At 39.0% G+C, this 23915-nt stretch overlaps 1 non-coding gene across 1 annotated transcript; it reads right to left on the reverse strand.

Annotated features, from left to right (window-relative positions):
* Positions 1-15942: 15942 nt before the first annotated feature.
* LOC127745899 (small nucleolar RNA R71) lies at positions 15943-16046 on the reverse strand. The gene has a single exon (XR_008007522.1). It is a non-coding gene; the product is annotated as a small nucleolar RNA R71 (small nucleolar RNA).
* Positions 16047-23915: the final 7869 nt, after the last annotated feature.

A 23915-nucleotide genomic window follows, 5' to 3' on the forward strand; every position in this document is an offset into this window, starting at 1 on the left:
GTTGATGACAAGTCATCATATACCCATTTTTCAAGCTAATTTCATTTGTTTTGTTAGTCTTTATGCACTTTCTTGCATCCTAAGTAAGTATTTTGGAGTGAAAATGCATAACTTCTTTAAATCAAACAATCACCATGAAATTGATGTTAACTCATGAGGTTTAAGCTAATTTTAATTGAATTTTAATTGATTTATAAGCCTTATGAATTTAGTGATACTTGGAGTGGTTGTTTTGGTTTAATATAGGTGAAGAAAAGAATAAAAGGGAAAAGCGTGGCCTAAGAAAGCGTGACTAAAGGAGAAGAAAACGTGGTCAAAGGAAGGTAAAAGTGTGCCGCATGCAATGGGGGAGGCAAGCATTGCCCTCCACAAGGGCACACTGCCCTCTAGGAGGGCAACATAAAGGAACAAGGCAAAGAAGGCAACTCTGCCCTGCCCACTACAAGGGCAGAGCACAAATTTGTGCCTTGGAATCAAGAAGAAGAAAATGTTGCCCTGCCCTCCACAAGGGCAGTATCGGGCTCACAAGGGGAGAAAATCAAAGGAAAATGTCTCCAAATGCTTGCCACAAGAGTTGAACACGGGACCATAAGGAAGCAAGGAATTAAGCCTCACTTTGGTGCCAAGAAAGCCAAGGAAATTGAATGAGCGTGTGTTTCTGCCAGGATTCGAACGCGGGACTTCAGTTTGGAAACACTGCCCTGCCCTCCGCGAGGGCAGGGCAGTATTTTGTTGGTGCACAACTCTGGCGCACCAAGAAACGAGTCTGGCGCACCAAGGAATGAATATGGCAGCACCAGCGCGCACCAAATCACAATTCTGGCGCACCAACTTTTTCTGCCCTGCCCTCCGCGAGGGCAGGGCAGCATCCTGTGCACCAAGGCACCATTCTGGCGCACCATGCCATGATTCTGGCAGCATCAGCACGCACCGTGACACATCTCTGGCGCACCAATTTTTCCTGCCCTGCCCTCCGCGAGGGCAGGGCAGCGTTCTGCGCACCAAGACCGCACCAGCCCGCACCAAGCTGCACCACACATCAATTTTCTGCCCTGCCCTCCACAAGGGCAGGGCAGCCTCCTGGGAGCTATTATTTTGGGCCAAAAATTGAATTAAAAATCCAATTCAATTCATTTCTTCACCAAATCAAAAGCCCATTCAAATCCCAAAATCCAAGAATAGAAAGTGTATAAATAGGAGCTAGTTTGATGTAATTAGGACCTTTTACTTGACTTTTGAATTTTGCACTTTCTTTGAGCTTTGAATTTTACTTTGGCACTTTGGAACTTCTCTTGGTGACTTCACTGAGATTTCAGAGAATTAAGAAGGAGAATTGATCTCTCTTCTTCCTCGTTCTTGCTTAGGCCTTTTTAATTTCCTTGTTTTAAGTTTTGGGTGTTAAGAATTGAGAAAATTCTGTCTCAATCTCCACTCAAGAGCTCTTTAATTTCTCTTCTGCATAATTGAACTCATTTACATTCCCTTTACTGCTTCTTCTTCAATTTCTTGTTAATTGCTTTTGAGAGCTTGGATCTAGGAAGGTAATTGAGATCTAGGCTCTGCTACCTAGTCTCTGGAGTCCTGAGATCCCAATTTACTTTTGGTTATTCTGTGAACCTTTGCTGCAGAATTAATTTCCGTTTCTGTTTGAATTTTAGTTTATTCCAATTCATCTTCTACTTTATTAATTGCTGCAATTTACTTTCTCTTGCTGGAATTCTGAATTCCCAATCCTTAATTCCCCTTTTATATTCAAGCAATTTACATTTCTTGCACTTTAAGTTTCAGTCATTTACTTTCTTGTTCTTTAAGATTCAGCAAGTTTATTTTCCTGTTCTTTAATTTACTGCAATTCTCCCCTCTCCCTTTACATTCCAAGCAATTTATCTTCTGTTAAATACAACCCACTCAACCAAAACTTAATTCGCTTGACTAAATCAACCACTAAACTAAAATTGCTCAATCCTTCAATCCCTATGGGATCGACCTCACTCATGTGAGTTATTATTACTTGATGCGACCCGGTACACTTGCCGGTGAGTTTTGTTTTGGATCGCTTTCCACACATCACCTGGGCTGTTTCTGGAGTCGAACACCAGGTTGTAATATATTTCTGGCGTTGAACTCCAACTTGTAACCTATTTCTGGCGCTGAACGCCAGACTGCAACATAGAACTGACGTTGAACGCCAGTTTACATCATCTATCTTCGCGCAAAGTATGGACTATTATATATTGTTGGAAAGCCCTGGATATCTACTTTCCAACCCAATTGAGAGCGTGCCAGTTAGACTCCTGTAGCTCCAAAAATTTTATTTCGAGTGCAGGGAGGTCAGAATCCAACAGCATCAGCAGTCCTTTTTTAGCCTAAATCAGATTTTTGCTCAGCTCACTCAATTTCAGCCAGAAAATACCTGAAATCACAGAAAAACACATAAACTCATAGTAAAGTCTAGAAATATAATTTTTGCCTAAAAACTAATAAAAATCTACTAAAAACTAACAAACATACTAAAATCTACAAGAAATTACCCCCAAAAAGCGTATAAAATATCCGCTCATCACAACACCAAACTTAAACTGTTGCTTGTCCCCAAGCAACAAGATAAATACAATAGGATAAAAAGAAATTAAGAAGCGATAATATCTCAGAGTTTTAAGTGAAGCTCAGATTCTAATTAGATGAGCGGGGCTAGTAGCTTTTTGCTTCTGAATAGTTTTGGCATCTCATTTTATCCTTTGAAATTCAGAATGATTGGCATCCCTAGGAACTTATAATTCAGATAGTATTATTGATTCTCCTAGTTTAGTATGTTGATTCTTGAACACAACTACTTTATGAGTCTTGGCCGTGGCCCTAAGCACTTTGTTTTCTAGTATTACCACCGGATACATAAATGCCACAGACACATAACTGGGTGAACCTTTTTAGATTGTGACTTAGCTTTGCTAGAGTCCCCAATTAGAGGTGTCCAGAGTTCTTAAGCACACTCTTTTGCTTTGGATCACGACTTTAACCAATCAGTCTCAAGCCTTTCACTTGGACCTGCATGCTACAAGCGCATGGTTAGGGACAGGTTGATTTAGCCGCTTAGGCCTGGATTTATTTTCTTGGGCCCTCTTATCCATTGATGCTCAAAGCCTTGGATCTTTTTCACCCTTGTCTTTTGGTTTAAAGGGCTATTGGATTTTTCTACCTATTTTGCTTCTCTCTTTTTTTTAGTTTTTTTTAGTTTTTTTTTTCACTGCTTTTTCTTGCTTCAAGAATCACTTTCATGATTTTTTAGATCAACAATAATATTTCTCTTGTTCATCATTCTTTCAAGAGCCAACAATTTTAACATTCATAAAATTCAATATAAAAAATATGCACTGTTCAGGCATTCATTTAGAAGAAAAAAAGTATTGCCACCACATCTAAATAATTAGAATTTTTCTTATTAAAAGCTCGAAAAATATTGACTCTTTATTCTAAAAGTCTACTATTTTATTCATGTTTGATGATGATGAGAAAAATAAATTATAGTTTAATTGGAAATAAAATCAAGATAGAGATACTAATTACTACTACTCATATATAACTTCTAAGGTAAATTCCTAATAAGAAAAATTATCACAGAGTTAAGTTTAAGATTAGGACTCAACAACCTTTGGTTTTGGAGATGATGGGTGCTCCTTCAACTTGTGGGGTATTTGGTCCTTCAAGCGACAGCTTCTGGCGCTTCAGCTCTTGTATCTCCAGATATTAATCTTTTTACAGATCGAATTTAACTTTCGGGATTACTGATCTCAGACCCATTATTTTGTGGTAATGGTCTGCATGTTCTTTGGTTAAGAACTTCTCTTAATTCCAAAGTGGTTTTGGAATATTCTCTTTCTTGCCTCTTGAAGTAGTTTGTTTTCCCTTAAGTGCCATGATCTTGATGAGTTTTAGCTCAGTGATCACGGAAAAATACACCAAACTTAGAGGTTTGCTTGTCCTCAAGAAAAAGAAAGGAAAGGAGAGGAATAGAAGGAGAGGCAATTTCGAAAATTCAAAAGATATGATGAGATTTTGAAAAAGATAACTTTGAATTCAAAAAGATAATATGATGAGTTTGAATAATATTTGAAAAGATATTGAAGAAAAATTAAGAAACATGTTTAGGATTAAAAATTGTTGGAATTGAAGTTGAAAGATGAGAGTTTGTAATATGTTTATGCAAGAAATCATGAATTGAAACATGAAAAATAGAAAAAAATTTGAAGTGAAAACGAATTTACCTCCTCTCCACAATCCTGGCGTTAAATGCCCAAACGCTGCATGTTTTGGGCATTTAACGCCCATCTGTAGCTTCTCCTGGGCGTTCAATGCCCAACTGTTGCTTCTAGCTGGCGTTGAACGCCAGAAACTCCTTTGTCACTGGGCATTTTTCTAAACGCCCAAGACGCTGTAAATCTGGTGTCAAACGCCCAGAAGGTGCTTCTTTCTGGCGTTCAATGCCCAGAAGATGCTTCTTTTTGGCGTTGAACGCCCAGTAGATGCTTCTTTTGGGCGTTCAACGCCCAAAATAGCTCTTACTGGCTTTTTCGCACCAGTGAGCTTCATTTTGCTGTTTTATCCTCTGAATCCTTCTGTAACTCTGTGAACTCAAGCAATTGCTATTTTACCTTGAAGATAATTGACATAAACCTGTAAAAATCAATTAATTAACAAATAAGATTTGTAAATGGCTGGGTTGCCTCCCAGCAAGCACTTCTTTATTGTCTTTAGCTGGACTATTACTGAGCTTTAATCAAGTCTCAGTTTTGAGCAGTCTTGCTCAAAATTGCTTTCAAGATAATGTTTAACTCTCTGTCCATTAACAATGAACTTTTTGTTAGAATCATTATCCTGAAGCTCCACGTATCCATATAGTGACACACTTGTAATCACATATGGACCTCACCACCGGGATTTCAATTTCACGGGGAATAATCTGAGCTTAGAATTAAATAGCAGAAATTTCTGCCCTGGCTCAAAGACTCTGGATGACAATTTCTTATCATGCCATCTTTTTGCTTTCTCTTTGTAAATTTTTGCATTTTCGAAAGCATTGAGTCTGAATTCCTCTAGCTCATTTAACTGGAGCAATCATTTTTCTCCAGCGAACTTGGCATCAAGGTTCAGGAATCTAGTTGCCTAGTAGGCCTTATGTTCCAGTTCCACTGGCAAGTGACAGGCTTTTCCATACACAAGTTGGTATGGAGAGGTCCCTATAGGAGTGTTAAATGCTGTTCTGTATGCCCACAGAGCATCATCCAAGCTTCTTGTCCAATCCCTTCTACGGTTAATCACAGTCCGTTCCAGGATTCTTTTAAGTTCTCTATTAGAGAGTTCATCTTGCCCATTTGTCTGTGGATGATATGGAGTGGCCACCCTGTGGCTAACTCCATATCGAACCAAAGTAGAGTAAAGCTGTTTATTGCAGAAGTGAGTGCCCCCATCACTGATTAGTACTCTAGGGATACCAAATCTGCTGAAGAAGTGTTTCTAGAGGAATTTCAGCACTGTTTTAATATCATTAGTGGGTGTTGCTATAGCTTCTACCCATTTGGATACGTAATCCACTGCCACTAGAATATAAGTGTTTGAGTATAATAGTGGGAATGGTCCCATGAAGTCAATACCCCATATATCAAACAACTCAATCTCCAAGATCCCTTGTTGTGGCATGGCATAACTGTGAGGCAGATTGCCAGATCTTTGGCAACTGTCACAATTAAGTACAAACACTCGGGAGTCTTTATAGAGATTAGGCCAGTAGAAGCCACATTGGAGGACTCTTGTGGCTGTTCGCTCACTTCCAAAATGTCCTCCATACTGTGATCCATGGCAGTGCCAGAGGATCTTCTGTGCTTCTTTTTTAGGCACACATCTACGGATTACTCCGTCTGCACATCTCTTGAAGAGATATGGTTCATCCCAAAGATAGTACTTTGCATTCATGATCAATTTCTTTGTTTGCTACCTATTGTACTCTTTGGGTATGAATCTTACTGCCTTGTAGTTTGCAATGTCTGCAAACTATGGCACTTCCTGGATGGCAAAGAGTTACTCATCCGGAAAGTTTTCAGAGATCTCAGTAAGAGGGAGGGACGCCCCTTCTATTGGTTCTATTCGGAACAGGTGATATGCTACTTGGTTCTCTGTCCCTTTTCTGTCTCTTATTTCTATATCAAACTCTTGCAGAAGCAACACCCATCTGATGAGTCTGGGTTTTGAATCTTGCTTTGTGAGTAGATATGTAAGAGTAGCATGGTCAGTGTACACAATCACTTTTGATCTTACTAAATAAGATCTAAACTTGTCAATGGCGTAAACCACTACAAATAACTCTTTTTCTATGGTTGTGTAGTTCTTCTGTGTGTCATTTAAAACACGACTGGCATAGTAAATGACATGCAGAAGCTTGTCATGCCTTTGTCCCAACACTGCACCAATGGCATGGTCACTGGCATTACACATCAGTTCAAATAGTAATGTCCAACCCAATTGAGAGCGCGCCAATTGGACTCCTGTAGCTCCAAAAAATCCATTCTGAGTGCAGGGAGGTCAGAATTTAACAGCATCAGCAGTCCTTTTTTAGCCTAAATTAGATTTTTGCTCAGCTCACTCAATTTCAGCCAGAAAATACCTGAAATCACAGAAAAACACACAAACTCATAGTAAATTCTAGAAATATGATTTTTGCCTAAAAACTAATAAAAATCTACTAAAAACTAACTAAAACATACTAAAATCTACATGAAATTACCCCCAAAAAGCGTATAAAATATCCGCTCATCAGTACTCTTCCTTTCTTAGCTTGAAAGGTACCTCCGGGACAATATCCTTACTTATCATCCAACCAAAGAAGGTGCATTCATTGTGTTTGGACTTGAACATTCTTTGATCAAATGTGGCTTTCTCTTTTACCGGTTGCTTGTCCTTTCCCTTCCTAGCTCTTGATGATGAGGCCATTGAATTTCAAATTTAAGGGTCGAATCTTCCAACACCAAACTTAGAAGAATACTTGTCCTCAAGCATACAGGGAATGTTTATGAATGAGGTTTAGAAGGGCAGGTTTACAAAATGAGATATAGGAGCTTGGGAGTGGTTGTGAAGAGAGGTGAAGAAAGAGGAAATGCTCGAGTAGGCTAAGGGAAATGATGAATCATGAACTAAAGGTGTGTGACTAGGAAAGGATCATGAGCTTTGCTTAGCAACTCTTAGGACCAAGACTGAAATTTGTGAAGCAAAGGTAATGAGAGGGTTGAGTTTAGCTTTGTGAACTTCGGATGATGTGAGTTGATGAGGTGTGGTGATAGTTATTGGCTTATATATAGGAGTGAGGGTAAGGTGAGGATTGATGGTTGTTGTGGGTGGTTGAACCAACATTTATGATGGGGGTTGGTCTTGATGGCTCAGTCAAGGCATGGGGAGCATGAATCCCCTGGCTAATGCATGTTAAGGTGTTCTTCCCAATGCACAAAACCCAAGGCACATGTGACTTTCCCTTTCTTGTGAGTGTCTGAGATTCCCCATCACTTCCTTCTTTTACTTTTCCTATAGCAAAAATATAAGCAAAAGACAAGGGCTTCAGATATCTTTTCAATGTTGATGACTAAAATGTATTGAATTATGTCACAGCTTAAATGAACTATAATGCAAAAGAGAAAAAAGAATGTAATCTCTCGGTTGCTTTCATATGCCTAAAGGGTATGAGTACCAATGCAACTATAATTCAGTAAGTGTGTAACTGTGTTGACACCAAACTTAGTTTGTGACTAAGTGTTGCAAAACTTTATGTACATGTTTTAAGGTTGGCCACACCAAACTTAGTGCCTTTCATACACTCCATGTTAAATTATTCTTCATTCCCTTAAATGCACCTGATGCAACCTCTTATTTATAATCACTAAAGCATGAATTTAAAAGAGAAATCCTATGCATGGGTTGCCTCCCATGAAGCGCTTGTTTATTGTTCTTAGCTTGACGTTGCAATTTCCTTGCTTATGTTAACAAGTGCACACTTTCTTCCTTGCTCCAAGGACCACCAAGGTAGAGTTTCACCTTATGCCCATTGACCGTGAAGGTCTCTTTTGAGGCTTCATCAAGTAATTCCAAATAACCATGAGAAGATACTCTTGTGATGGTGTATGGACCAGTCCATTTGGATCTAAGCTTCCCAGGGAAAATCTTCAATCTAGAGTTGAAAAGCAACACCTTTTGGCCTAGTTCAAATGTCCTTGGAGAAATCTTCTTGTCATGCCACCTCTTTGCTCTTTCCTTGTATATTCTGGCATTATCATATGCTTCAAGTCTGAACTATTCTAACTCATTGAGTTGTAACGGTCTCTTCTCTCTTGCTGCTTGAGCATCCAGATTCAAGAGTTTTGTGGCCCAGAAAGCCCTATGTTCAAGTTCTACAGGAAGATGGCATGCTTTACCATATACAAGATGGAATGGAGATCTCCCTATAGGGGTTTTAAATGCCGTCCTATATACCGAAATTGCATCATCCAACTTCCTTCCCAATCCTTTTTTGTTGTCCGTACAGTTTTCTCCAAAATTCTCTTTAGCTCTCTGTTTGTGAGCTCAGCTTGTCCATTTGTCTGTGGGTGGTAGGGTGTAGCCACTTTGTGGGTCAGTCCATATTTGTGGAGGTGAGAGTTCAAATGTTTATTGTAGAAATGGATTCCACCATCACTTATAAGTTCCTTTGGTACTCCAAACCTAGTGAAGATGTTCTTTCTTAGAAATTACAAGACTATATTAGCATCACATATAGTGGTGGCTATTGCCTCCACCCGTTTTGAAACATACTCTACTGCCACTAAGATGTATTTGAATGTGTAGGATGGAGGGAAGGGGCCCATAAAGTCTATCCCCATAAGTCAAATAGTTCCACCTCCAAAATGAACTTCTGAGGCATCTCATTCTTCTTTGTCAAACCCCATGTTCTTTGGCATTCATTGCAGTAGGTCACAAATTCTCTAGCATCCTTGAAGATGGAAGGCCAGTAGAATCCACTTTGGAGGACTTTTGCAGCAGTCCTTTCAGCTCCAAAATGGCCACCATAACTCGAGTTATGACAATGCCATAGTATGTCCTTCATTTCAACCTCTGGCACACACCTTCTAATTATCCCATCAGGGCATCTTTTGAATAGGAAGGGCTCGTCCCACAAGAATAACTTAGCATCATGTAGCAACTTCTTAACTTGTTGTCTTGTGTACTCTTGTGGGATACTCCTTCCTGCTTTGTAGTTGGCCATGTCGGTAAACCAATGAATTTGTTGAATTTGCAAGAGGTGTTCATCTGGAAAATTTTCATTCACTGGTTGAGAAGTGTCTTGATTTGTCCCTTGTGCTAGTCTTGATAAGTGGTCAACAACCTGATTCTCACTTCCTTTCTTGTCTTTTATCTCAATGTCAAACTCTTGTAGGAGTAGTATCCATCTAATTAACCTTGGTTTGGCATCCTATTTTGACATTAGATACTTAAGAACAGCATGATCAGTGTAAACTAAAATTTTTTATCCAAGCAAATATTGTCTGAATTTGTCAAATGCATATACCACAGCTAATAATTCCTTTTCTGTTGTGGTATAATTCCTTTGGGCCTCATTCAATACTTTGCTTGCATAGTAGATGACATGATGCTTATTGTACTTCCTTTGCCCCAACACAGCACCAATTGCAAGATCTCTTGCATCACACATGAGTTCAAAAGGCAATTCTCAATTTGGGGGTGTGATAATTGGTGTCGTGGTGAGCTTAGCTTTTAGAATCTCAAAGGCATGTTTACATTTATCATCAACGGAAAAAGGGTTGTTCACCACAAGCAAACTGCTTAGTGGTTTTGCTATTTTAGAAAAATCTTTGATGAATCTTTTATAGAATCCAGCATGTCCCAAGAAACTTCTAATAGCTTTCACATTAGTTGGTAAAGAAAGTTTCTCTATAGTCTCTACTTTTGCCTTGTCAACCTCTATCTCCCTTCTTGAAACTTGGTGACCAAGAACAATTCCTTCAGGTACCATGAAATGGCATTTTTCCCAGTTCAAAACCAAATTGGTTTCTTGGCACCTTTTCAAGACTAGGGTAAGATGGTGTAAGAAAGTATTGAAATAATCACCAAAAATAGAGAAATCATCCATGAAAACTTTAATAAATTTTTCTACCATATCTGAGAAAATTGATAGCATGCATCTTTGAAAGGTAGCTTGGGCATTACATAATCCGAATGGCATTCTCCTATATGCAAAGACTCCAAAAGAGCAAGTGAATGAGGTATTCTTTTGATCCATAGGGTCAACTACTATTTGATTATTGCCAGAATATCCATCAAGAAAATAATAGTAGGCATGGCCAGCTAGTCTTTCAAGCATTTTGTCATTGAAAGGGAGAGGAAAGTGATCCTTTCGTGTGGCATCATTTAGTCTCCTATAATTAATGCACATCCTCCACCCTGTAACTGTTCTTGTTGGAATGAGTTCATTCTTTTCGTTGACAATGACAGTCATGCCACCTTTCTTGGGTACCACTTGAACCGGACTAACCCATGGGCTGTCAGAGATGGGGTAAATGATCCCAACCTTACATAGTTTATCACTTCCTTTTGAAGAACTTCCTTCATTGTAGGATTCAATCTTCTCTGAGGTTGTACCACTGGTTTGGAATTCTCTTACAAGAGTATTTTGTGCATGCATATGGCAGGACTTAAGCCTTTCAAGTCATCAATGGTCCATCCCAAGGCATCTTTGTGAGCTCTCAGTACAACAAGAAGCTTCTCTTCTTCTTCTCTACTCAAGGTAGATTTGATGATTACTGGGAATCTATCTTCTTCACCAAGGAATGCATATTTAATATGAGGAGGCAAAGGTTTCAACTCTTGTTGTGATGTACCTTCACTCTTGGCTTCAATTGGTTCTTCCAGTGCTTGTGTTTCTTCATAATCTCCCTCTTGCATGTATTTGATTTCCTCTGGTTGGTTTACTACAAGAACTTCTTCAACTAAGGTGTCCACCACATCAACTCTCATACAATTCTCTTTTTTTGCAGGGTATTGTATGGCCTTGAAAACATTGATAACCATTTGCTCCTCATGTACCCTGAGAACCATTTTTCCTTTCTCAACATCAATAATTCCCCTAGCAATGGCTATAAAGGGTCTGCCAAGGATGATTGAATTATCCCCTTCCTCGTCCATGTCCAAAATCACGAAATCGGCTAGGAATATAAAGTTTTCAACCTTCACTAAGAGATTTTCCACTACTCCATTTGGTATTTTGAGAGATCTGCCAGCAAGTTGTAGTGACATCCTTGTGGCCTTAACCTCCTCTATCATCAGTTTCTTCATCATGGCGAGAGGCATCAGATTAATGCTTGCTCCCAAGTCACAAAGTGATTTGTCAATAGCCATGTTTCTAATTGTGCATGGAATAAAGAAGCTTCCTGGATCTTTGAGTTTTGGTGGAAGTCCCTTTTGAATGATGGCGCTGCACTCTTGAGTAAGAACCACGGTTTCTTTCTCCTGCCAGCTTCTTTTCTTAGTGATTAGTTCTTTAAGAAACTTTGCATATAATGGCATCTGCTCCAAAGCTTTAGCTAATGGGATGTTGATTTCAAGTTTTCTAAAGATTTCAAGGAATTTTGGGAATTATTGATCCCTTGTTTCATTGTGTAATCTATGTGGGTAAGGAAGTTTGGCTGCATAGGGTTTTACTCCTCCTTTCTTGCCTTCTTGTTATGGCTTCAAAATTTCCTTGCCCTTTTTGGCAGTTGATGCTGTTTCATCATTCTTGTTGTCTATCTTGTCCTCTTCTTCAGACTTTATTGCTTCCTCATTGATGTCCTTTAAGTCTTTTCCCACTACCTTGCTACTTCTCAAATGCACAGCTTTACACTCTTCTCTTGGGTTGGGGATTGTATCACTTGGGAGACTATTGGCTGGCCGTTCAGCTTGTTTGGCTAATTGTCCCAGGTGCCGCTCAAGGCTCCTCATGGTTGCTTCATGTCTCTCTTGTCCTTTAATCAAAGTCTCTTGCCCCTTGGCTAAACCTTGAGTGGTCTGGGCAAGTGACTGTGTGTTTTGGGTAAGGGCTTGCAAAGCTGCTTCAAGACTAGAAATCCTGGTTTCATGATGGTCAATGGGTGGTATGATAGGGTATAATTATTGTGGCTGGAAGTTATTTGCAGCATTGAAGTGGGCATTTTGTAAGTTGAATGGTGGTGTGGAGAAGTTATTTTGGTGAATTGTTGTGGGGTGGTTGATATGTGTTTTGTGGTTTCTTGTATTGGTAAGTGTTGTTAGAAGAATAATTTTGGTTGTTCGTGTTGCAGGAATGGCTGGAGTTTGATGAGCGAATAATTTATACGCTTTTTGGCATTGTTTTTACATAGTTTTTAATATATTTTAGTTACTTTTTAGTATATTTTTATTAGTTTTTATGCAAAATCACATTTTTGGACTTTACTATGAGTTTGTGTTTTTTTGTGATTTCAGGTATTTTCTGGCTGAAATTGAGGGACCTGAGCAAAAATCTGATTCAGAGGCTGAGAAAGGACTGAAGATGCTGTTGGATTCGAAGTGGATTTTCTGGAGCTACTAAAGCCCAATTGGCGCACTCTCACTTGCGTTGGAAAGTAGACAACTTGGGCTTTCCAGTAATGTTTAATAGTCCATACTTTGTCCGAGATTTGATGGCCCAAAACTGGCATCCAAATGCCCACCAGAGACCCTTTTCTGGCGTAAAACGCCAGAACTGGCACCAAAGCTTGAGTTAAACGCCCAAACTGGCACCAAAACTGGCGTTTAAACTCCAAGAAGAGCCCATGCATGTGAAAGCTTCAATGCTCAGCCCAAACACACACCAAGTGGGCCCCGAAAATGGATTTCTGCACTATCTACACTTAGTTACTCATTTTCTGTAAACCTAGTTTACTAGTTTCGTATAAATAGCACTTTTTACTATTGTATACATATCTTTAGATCATTTTTGAGACTATCTATGGATCACTTTTGATCTCTTGATAATGTTTTGGGGGCTGGCCATTTGGCCATGCCTGGACCTTCATCACTTATGTATTTTCAACGGTGGAGTTTCTACACCTCATAGATTAAGGTGTGGAGCTCTGCTGTTCCTCATGAATTAATGCAAAGTACTATCGTTTTTCTATTCAATTCACGCTTATTCTTGTTCTAAGATATTCACTTGTACTTTAACTTGATGGATGTGATGATCTGTGACACTCATCATCATACTCCCTTATGAACACGTGCCTGACAACCACCTTCGTTCTATCTGCGAGAGCTTGAGTGTGTATCTCTTGGCTTCCTGGTTTACGACGCATGGTTGCCTCTCTTGACAACAGAGCCTTCCATTTCGTGAGATCAGAGTCTTCGTGGTATAAGTTAGAATCAATTGGCAGCATTCTTGAGATTCGAAAAGTCTAAACCTTATCTGTGGTATTCCGAGTAGGGTCTGGGATGGGATGACTGTGACGAGCTTCAAACTCGTGACTGTTGGGCGCAATGACAATGTTTAAAAGAATAAATGTATTCTATTCTGACATGATCGAGAACCAACAGCTGATTAGCCTTGTGGGAAACCGTAAAGGACATGTTTTCACTGAGATGACGGATGGTAGCCATTGACAATGATGATCCACCAACATACAGCTTACCATGGAAGGAAGTATGCATGATTGGATAAGGACAATAGGAAAGCAGAGGCTCAGAGGGGACAAAGCATCTCCATATGCTTATCTGAAATTTCCACCATTGAGTTGCATAAGTATCTCTATCCTATTTTATGTTTTATTTCTCTTTTAATTATCAAAACCTCATAACCATTTGAATCTGCCTGACTGAGATTTACAAGATGACCATAGCTTGCTTCAAGCCGACAATCTCTGTAGGGTTGACCCTTACTCATGTAAGGTATTACCTGGACGACCCAGTGCACTTGTTGGTCATCTGCACGGAGTTGTGAGAGAAGTGTGAACTCACGATTTCATGTACCAAGTTTTTGGTGCCGTTGCCGGGGATTGTTCGAGTTTGGACAACTGACGGTTCATCTTGTTGCTTAGATTAGGTAATTTTCTTCTTGTTCTATTTTCAAAAATTGTTCAAAAATTTTTTTTCTAATTTTCGAAAATTTTTCAAAAAAAAATTAATAAAATCATAAAAACCAAAAAAACTTTTGTGTTTCTTGTTTAAGTCTAGAGTCAAATTTTAAGTTTGGTGTCAATTGCATGTTTTTATTTTTCTAGCATTTTTTGAAAACTCATGCATATGTTCTTCTTGATCTTCAAGTTGTTCTTGATGATTGTCTTTGTTTGATCATGTGATTTTCTTGTTTTGTGTCTTTTCTTGTTTTTCATATGCATTTTCGAATTTTTAGAGTCAAAAGTTTAAAAATTTCTAGGTTTAGTGTCTTGCATGTGTTTCTTTTCTTAAAAATTTTTCAAAAAAATAAGTTCTTGATGTTCATCATGATCTTCAAAGTGTTCTTGGTGTTCATCTTGACATTCAAGGTGTTCTTACATCTTTTCTTTGTTTTGATCTTAAATTTTCATGTATTGAGTCATTTTGTTGTTTTTCTCTTCCTTCATTAAAATTAAAAAAATATATTTTTTCCTTATTTCACTCATAAAATTCAAAATTTTGGGTTGACTTAGTCAAAGATTTTTAAAATTTAGTTGTTTCTTGTTAGCCAAGTCAAAATTTCAATTTAAAAATTCTATCTTTTCAAATCTTTTTCAAAAATAAAATCTTTTTCATTTTTCTTCTTAATATTTTCAAAAATTTTAAAAATTGATTTTCAAAATCTTTTTCTTATTTTTATTTCATATTTTCAAAAACCTTGCTAACAATTAAGGATTTGATTCAAAAAAATTTCAAGTTTGTTACTTTCTTGTTAAGAAAGGTTCAATCTTTAAATTCTAGAATCATATGTTTTAGTTTCTTGTTAGTCAAGTCATCAACTTCAATTTTCAAAATCAAATCTTTTTAAATTTCTTTTTCAAATATTTTTCAAAATAGATTTCAATCATATCTTTTTCAAAACTTAATTTCAAAATCTTTTTCTAACTTCTTACCTTTTCAAAATTTATTTTCAAATCTTTTTCAATTAACTATTTTTCTCTCTCTAATTTTCGAAAACCACTAACAACTTTTTCAAAAAAAAAACCTTTTTAATTAACTAATTGTTTTAAATACTAATTTTAATTTATTTCTTCTAATATTTTCGAATTTCCCTCTCTGTGTTCGAATTCTCTTTATTTTCTCTCTACCTCATTCTTCTCTTCTTCTCTTCTTCTACTCACATAAAGGAATCTCTATACTGTGACATAGAGGATTCCTCTTTTTTTCTGTTCTCTTCTTTTTTACATGAGAAAGAACAAGGATAAAGATATTCTTGTTGAAGCCAATCCTGAACATGAAAGGACTCTAAAGAGGAAGCTAAGAGAAGCTAAAGCACAACTCTCTGGAGAGGATCTGACAAAAATTTTCAAAAAAGAAAAAGACATGGAAGCCAAAAATAACAACAATGCCAGAGATGCAAGGAAGATGCTTGGTGACTATGCTGCACCAACTTCCAACTTCTATGGAAGAAGCATCTCAATTCCTGCCATTGGAGCAAACAACTTTGAGCTTAAGCCTCAATTAGTTTCTCTAATGCAGCAGAACTGCAAGTTTTATGGACTTCCATCAGAAGATCCTCATCAGTTCTTATCTGAATTCTTGCAGATTTGTGATACTATTAAGACCAATGGGGTTGATCCCGAGGTCTACAGACTTATGCTTTTCTCCTTTGCTGTGAGAGACAGAGCTAGGACATGGTTGGACTCACAACCTAGAGAAAGCCTGAACTCTTGGGACAAGCTGGTCAATGCTTTCTTGACCAAATTTTTTCCACCTCAAAAGATGAGTAAGCTCAGAGTGGATGTTCAAACCTTCAGATAGAAGGAAGGTGAATCCTTCTATGAAGCTTGGGAAAGATATAAGCAATTAACCAAAAGGTGTCCTTCTGATATGTTTCCAAAATGGAGCATCATATGTATATTCTATGATGGTCTGTCTGAGTTATTCAAGATGTCATTGGACCACTCTGCTGGTGGATCTCTTCATCTGAAGATGCCTGTAGAAGCCCAGGAACTCAATGAAATAGTTGCAAATAACCAATTCATGTAAACTTCTGAGAGAAATCCTGTGAATAATGGGGTGACTCAGAAGAAAGGAGTTCTTGAGATTGATACTCTGAATGCCATATTAGCTCAGAACAAAATATTGACTCAGCAAGTCAATATGATTTCTCAGAGTCTGACTGGATTGCAAGCTAAAGACGCCTCCTCTGAAGGAGAAGCTTATGACCCTGAGAATCCTACAATGGAAGAGGTGAATTACATGGGAGATTCCTATGGAAACACCTATAATCCTTCATGGAGGAATCACCCAAATTTCTCATGGAATGATCAATAGAAGCGTCAACAAGGCTTCAATAACAATAATGGTGGGAGATACAGGTTTGGCAATAGCAAGCCTTTCCCATCATCTTCTCAGCAACAGACAGAAAATTCTGAGCAGAGCCTCTTTAGCTTAGCAAACATAGTCTCTGATCTATCTAAGACCACCCTCAGTTTCATGACTGAGGCACGGTGGGTCAGCTGAGTAAAAGAGTTACTGAAACTCCTCCTAGCACTCTCCCAAGCAATACATAAGAGAACCCAAAAAGAGAGTGGAAGGCCATCTACATGTCCAACATGGTCGAACCTGTAGAGGAGAAAAAAGCAGTGATTCCCAGTGAGGAAGACCTCATAGGACGTCCACTAACCACTAGGGAGTTCTCTCATGAGGAACCAAATGAATCTGAGGTTCATCTAGAGACCATAGAGATTTCATTGAACTTCCTATTATCATTCATGAGCTCTGATGAATATTCTTCCTCTGAAGAAGATGAAGTTATTACTGAAGAGCAAGTTGCTCAGTATCTAGGAGCAATCATGAAGCTGAATGCCAAATTATTTGGTAATGAGACTAGGGAGGATGACCTTCATTGCTCATCAATGAACTAAGTGCATTGGTTCAGCTGAAGTTACCTCAAAAGAAAGAGGATCCAGGAAGGTTCTTGATACCTTGCAACATAGGCACCATGACCTTTGAGAAGGCTCTATGTGACCTAGGGTCAAACGTAAACCTCATGCCACTCTCTGTAATGGGGAAACTAGGGATCTTTAAGGTACAAGCTACAAGAATCTCACTGGAGATGGCAGACAAATCAAGGAAACATGCTTATGGACTTGTAGAGGATGTCTTGGTAAAGGTTGAAGGCCTTTACATCCTTGCTGATTTCATAATCCTAGACACCGGGAAGGATGAGGATGAATCCATCATCCTTGGAAGACCCTTCCTAGCCACAGCAAAGGCTGTGATTGCTGTAGACAGAGGAGAGCTAGTCTGTTAAGTGAATGAGGACTACCTTGTGTTTAAGGCATAATGATCTTCTTTTGTAAACATGGAGAAGAAGCATGAAAAGCTTCATTCAATTCTCTCCATGCAGAGTCAAGTAAAGCCCCCACATTCAAACTCTAAGGTTGGTGTTGGGAGGCCACAATCATGCTCTGAGCACCTGTGAAGCTCTGTAAGAGCTTCCTGTCAAGCTATTGACATTAAAGAAGCGCTTATTCGGAGGCAACCTAATTTTATTTATCTATATTATTTACTCTTTCATTTTATTTTCCATTGTTATTTTATGTTTTCTTTAGGATGATGATCATGTGGAGTCACAAAAACAACTGCAAAAATTAAAGCAAAATAAAAAACAGCATCAAAAATAGCACACCCTGGAGGAAGAGCTTACTCGCATTTAAACGCGAGTAAGGATACCAAAATGGGCATTTAACGCCTAGCCTGGCACCATTCTGGGCGTTAAACGCCAGAACTGGTAGGCAAACGGGCGTTTAAATGCCAGTAATGGTAGAAAAACAGGTGTTTAAATGCCAGAAAAGCGCATCAGCCCGGTGTTTAAATGCCAGAAAAGCGCATCAGCCCGGCGTTTAAACGCCAGGAATGGAACATAGAGGGCGTTTAACGTCAGCAAGGTGCAGGGATGAAAAAAATCCTTGACACCTCAGGATCTGTGAACCCCACAGGATCCCCACCTATCCCACCTTACTCTCTCTCCTCTTCACTCTTCTCCATAACACTCTACCCAAAATACCACTCACCTATCAAATCTTACCCTCTTCCCTATATTCTCTTCACCACTCACATCCATTCCCTAATTCCCATAAACCCATCATACAACCCACTTACCCCCTCCCACTCAAATTCAAACCATTTCCCTCCCAAACCCAACCCTTCTCACACGAACCAACTCCCTCTCTTACACTATAAATACCCCTCCTTCCTCCTTCATTTTCACACATCACATACACTAAACACCCCCCTTGGCCAAACCCTCTCAAGCCTCCATCTCCCACTTATCTTCTTTTTCTACTCTCTTCTTTCTTCTCTTGCTCGAAGATGAGCAAACATTTTATGTTTGGTGTTGAAAAGTGTTGCTTTTTGTTTTCAATAACCATTAATGGAACCTAAGGCCAGAGAAACCTCTAAAAAGAGGAAGGGAAAGACAATTGCTTCCACCTCCGAGTCATGAGAGATGGAGAGGTTCATCTCAAAGGTCCATCAAGACCACTTCTATAAAGTTGTGGCCAAGAAGAAGGTGATTCCCGAGGTCCCTTTCAAGCTTAAAAGGAGCGAATATCCAGAGATCCGACATGAGATTAGGAGAAGAGGATGGCAAGCTCTCATCAATCCCATTCAACAAGTCAGAATCTTATTGGTTCAAGAGTTCTATGCTAATGCATGGATCACCAAGAACCATGATCAAAGTATGAACCCAAACCTAAAGAATTGCCTCACAATAATTCGGGGGAAATACTTAGATTTCAGTCCAGAAAATGTGAGGTTGGCATTTAACTTGCCAATGATGCAAAGAAATCTTCATCCTTTCACAAGAAGGGTCAACTTTGGTGAAAGGTTGGACCAAGTCCTCATGGACATCTGTATGGAAGGAGCACAATGGAAGAGAGACTCCAAAGGCAAGTCAGTTCAAATAAGAAGGCTTGACCTTAAGCCTGTGGCTAGAGGGTGGTTGGAGTTTATCCAACGCTCTATCATTCCTACTAGCAACTGATCTGAAGTAACTGTGCATCGGGCTATCATGATCTATAGCATCATAATTGGAGAGGAAGTGGAAGTTCATGAGATCATACCTCTAGAACTGTACAAAATGGCTGACAAGCTCTCTACTTTGGCAAGGTTAGCCTCTCCTCATCTCTTTTGTCACCTATGCAGTTTAGCTGGAATTTTCATAGAGGACGACATCCTCATTGAAGAGGACAAGCCCATCACTAAAAAGAGGATGGAACAAACAAGAGAGCCCACTCATGGACTTTAGCAAACGCATGAGGAAGTCCCTCATCAAGAAATCCCTGAGATACCTCAAGGGGTGCATTTTCCTCCACACAACTATTGGAAACAACTCAACACTTCTCTAGGAGATTTGAGTTCCAATATGGAGCAACTAAGGATGGAGCACCAAGAGCATTCCATCATCCTTCATGTAATTAGAGAAGACCAAAGAGCCATGAGGGAAGAACAACAAAGGCAAGGAAGAGACATTGAGGAGCTCAAGCTCTCCATAGGATCTTCAAGAAGGAGAACTAGCCGCCATCACTAAGGTGGACCCGTTCTTTAATTTCCTTGTTATTTGTTTTTCTGTTTTTTGATTTTTTATGCTTTATGTTTGTCTATGTTTGTGTCTTTATTACATGATCATTAGTGTCTAGTGTCTATGCCTGTGAAGCTATGAATGTCCCATGAATCCTTCACCTTTCTTAAATAAAAAATGTTCCTAATTACAAAAGAACAAGAAGTACATGGATTTCGACTTTTATCTTGAAATTAGTCTAATTATTTTGATGTGGTGGCAATACTTTTTGTTTTCTAAATGAATGCTTGAACAGTGCATATTTTTTATAGTGAAGTTTATGAATGTTAAAATCGTTGGCTCTCGAAAGAATAATGAAAAAAGAGAAATGTTATTGATAATCTGAAAAATCATAAAATTGACTCTTGAAGCAAGAAAGAGCAGTGAAAAAGAAAAAGCTTGCGAAAAAAATGGCAAAAAAATAAAGAAAAAGAAAAAAAGAAAAGAAAAAGCAAGCAGAAAAAGCCAATATCCCTTTAAACCAAAAGGCAAGGGTAAAAAGGATCCAAGGCTTTGAGCATTAATGGATAGGAGGGTCCAAAGGAATAAAATACTGGCCTAAGCGGCTAAATCAAGCTGTCCCTAACCATGTGCTTGTGTCATGAAGGTCCAAGTAAAAAGCTTGAGACTGAGCGGTTAAAGTCGTTATCCAAAGCAAAAGAGTATGCTTAAGAACAATGGACACCTCTAGCTGGGGACTCTAGCAAAGCTGAGTCACAATCTGAAAAGGTTCATCCAGTTATGTGTCTGTGGCATTTATGTATTCGGTGGTAATACTGGAAAACAAGATGCTTAGGGTCACGGCCAAGACTTATAAAGTAGCTATCTTCAAGAATAAACATACTGAACTAGGAAAATCAATAACACTATCTAAATTCTAAGTTCTTAATGGATGCCACTCATTCTGAACTTCAAAGGATAAAGTGAGATGCCAAAACTGTTCAGAGGCAAAAAGCTACTAGCCCCTCTCATCTAATTGGGACTAAGTTTCATTGATATTTTGAGATTTATTGTATATTCTCTTCTTTTTATCCTATTTTGTTTTCATTTGCTTGGGGACAAGCAACAATTTAAGTTTGGTGTTGTGATGAGCGGATAATTTATACGCTTTTTGGCATTATTTTTACATAGTTTTTAATATGTTTTAGTTACCTTTAGTATGTTTTTATTAGTTTTTATGCAAAAATCACATTTCTGGACTTTACTATGAGTTTGTGTTTTTCTATAATTTCAGGTATTTTCTGGCTGAAATTGAGGGACCTGAGCAAAAATCTTATTCAGAGGCTGAGAAAGGACTGAAGATGCTGTTGGATTCTGACCTCCTGCACCCGAAGTGGATTTTCTTGAGCTACAGATTCCCAATTGGAGCATTCTCAATTTTGTTGGAAAGTAGACATCTTGGGCTTTCCAGCAATGTTTAATAGACCATACTTTGCCCGAGATTTGATGGCCCAAAACTGGCGTCCAAAAGCCCACCAGAGACTATTTCCTGGCGTAAAACGCCAGAACTGGCACCAAAGCTGGAGTTAAACGCCAAAACTGGCACCAAAATTGGCGTTTAAACTCTAAGAAGAGCCTATGCAGGTAAAAGCTTCAATGCTCAGCCGAAACACACACCAAGTGGGCCACGAAAGTGGATTTCTGCACTATCTACACTTAGTTACTCATTTTCTATAAACCTAGTTTACTAGTTTAGTATAAATAGCACTTTTTACTATTGTATACATATCTTTAGATCATTTTTGAGACTATCTTTGGATCACTTTTGATCTCTTGATCACGTTTTGGCGGCTGGCCATTCGGCCATGCCTGGACCTTCATCACTTATTTATTTTCAATGGTGGAGTTTCTACATCTCATAGATTAAGGTGTGGAGCTTTGCTGTTCCTCATGAATTAATGCAAAGTACTATCATTTTTCTATTTAATTCATGCTTATTCTTGTTCTAAGATATTCACTTGTACTTCAACCTGATGGATGTGATGATCCGTGACACTCATCATCATCCTCCCTTATGAACGCGTGCCTGACAACCACCTTCGTTCTATCTGCGAGAGCTTGAGTGTGTATCTGTTGGCCTCCTGGTTCACAACGCATGGTTTCCTCTCCTGACAATAGAGCTTTCCATTCCGTGAGATCAGAGTCTTCGTGGTATAAGCTAGAATCAATTGGCAGCATTCTTGAGATCTGGAAAGTCTAAACCTTGTTTGTAGTATTCCGAGTAGGATTTGGGATGGGATGACTGTGACGAGCTTCAAACTCTTGACTGTTGGGCGCAGTGACAATGTTTAAAAGAATAAATGTATTCTATTCTGACATGATCGAGAACCAACAGCTGATTAGCCATGCGTGAAACTGTAGAGGACATGTTTTCACTGAGAGGATAGATGGTAGCAATTGACAACGGTGATCCACCAACATACAGCTTGCCATGGAAGGGAGTACGCATGATTGGATAAGGACAATAGGAAAGCAGAAGCTCAGTGGGAACAAAGCATCTCCATACGCTTATCTGAAATTCCCACCAATGAATTGCATAAGTATCTCTATCCTATTTTATGTTTTATTTCTCTTTTAATTATCAAAACCTCATAACCATTTGAATCCGTCTGACTGAGATTTACAAGATGACCATAGCTTGCTTCAAGCTGACAATCTCCGTGGGATCGACCCTTACTCACGTAAGGTATTACTTGGATGACCCAGTGCACTTGCTGGTCAGCTGTATGGAGTTGTGAGAGAAGTATGAATGATAAGCGGATAATTTATACTTTTTTTGGCATTGTTTTTAGGTAGTTTTTAGTAAGTTTGAGCTACTTTTAGGGATGTTTTCATTAGTTTTTATGTTAAATTCACATTTCTGGACTTTACTGTGAGTTTGTGTGTTTTTCTGTGATTTCAGGTAAATTCTGGCTGAAATTGAGGGACTTGAGCAAAACTCTGAAGAAGGCTGACAAAAGGACTGCTGATGCTGTTGGAATCTGACCTCCCTGCACTCGAAATGGATTTTCTGGAGCTACAGAACTCCAATTGGCGCGCTCTCAACGGCGTTGGAAAGTAGACATCCAGAGCTTTCCAGCAATATATAATAGTCCATACTTTATTCGGAGATTGACGACGTAACTTGGCGTTGAACGCCAAGTACATGCTGTTGTCTGGAGTTAAACGCCAGAAAAACGTCATGATCCGGAGTTGAACGCCCAAAACACGTCATAACTCAGAGTTCAACTCCAGGAAATGCCTCAGCTCGTGGATTAATCAAGCTCAGCCCAAACATACACCAAGTGGGCCCCGGAAGTGGATTTATGCATCAATTACTTACTCATGTAAACCCTAGTAGCTAGTCTAGTATATATAGGACATTTATCTATTGTATTAGACATCCTGGATTGTATTTTGAATCCTGTGATCACATTTTGGGGGCTGGCCATTCGGCCATGCCTGAACCCTTTGCTTATGTATTTTCAACGGTGGAGTTTCTGCACACTATAGATTAAGGGTGTGGAGCTCTGCTGTACCTCAAGTATTAATGCAATTCTATTCTCTTTTATTCAAATCTCTCTTATTCTTATTCCAATATATTCATTCGTACCCAAGAACATGATGAATGTGATGATTAAGTAACCTTCATTATCATTCTCACTTATGAACGCACGTGATTAACAACCACTTCCGTTCTACATGCAACAGAGCTTGAATGTGTATCTCTTAGATTCCCCAACAGAATCTTTGTGGTATAAGCTAGATAGATGGCGGCATTTATGAGGATCCGGAAAGTCTAACCTTGTCTGTGGTATTCCGAGTAGGATCCTGGTAATGAATGACTGTGACGTGCTTCAAACTTGCAAGTGCTGGGCGTTAGTGACAGACGCAAAAGAATCAAGGGATTCTATTCCAGTAGGCGCAGGAACCAACCAGTGATTAGCCGTGCTGTGACAGAGCGCGTGAGCGTAGTTTTCACTGCGAGGATGGGATGTAGCCATGAACCATGGGTGATGCCTCCATACGATTAGCCATGCGAGTGACAGCCGCAGAGGATCATTTTCCCGAGAGGATTGAAAGTAGCCACCGCTGATGGTGAACCCCTATACACAGCTTGCCATGGAAAGGAGTAAGAAGGATTGAGTTGAAG

This window comes from Arachis duranensis, chromosome 3 (genome assembly GCF_000817695.3).
Source record: "Arachis duranensis cultivar V14167 chromosome 3, aradu.V14167.gnm2.J7QH, whole genome shotgun sequence".
Lineage (NCBI taxonomy): Eukaryota > Viridiplantae > Streptophyta > Magnoliopsida > Fabales > Fabaceae > Arachis > Arachis duranensis.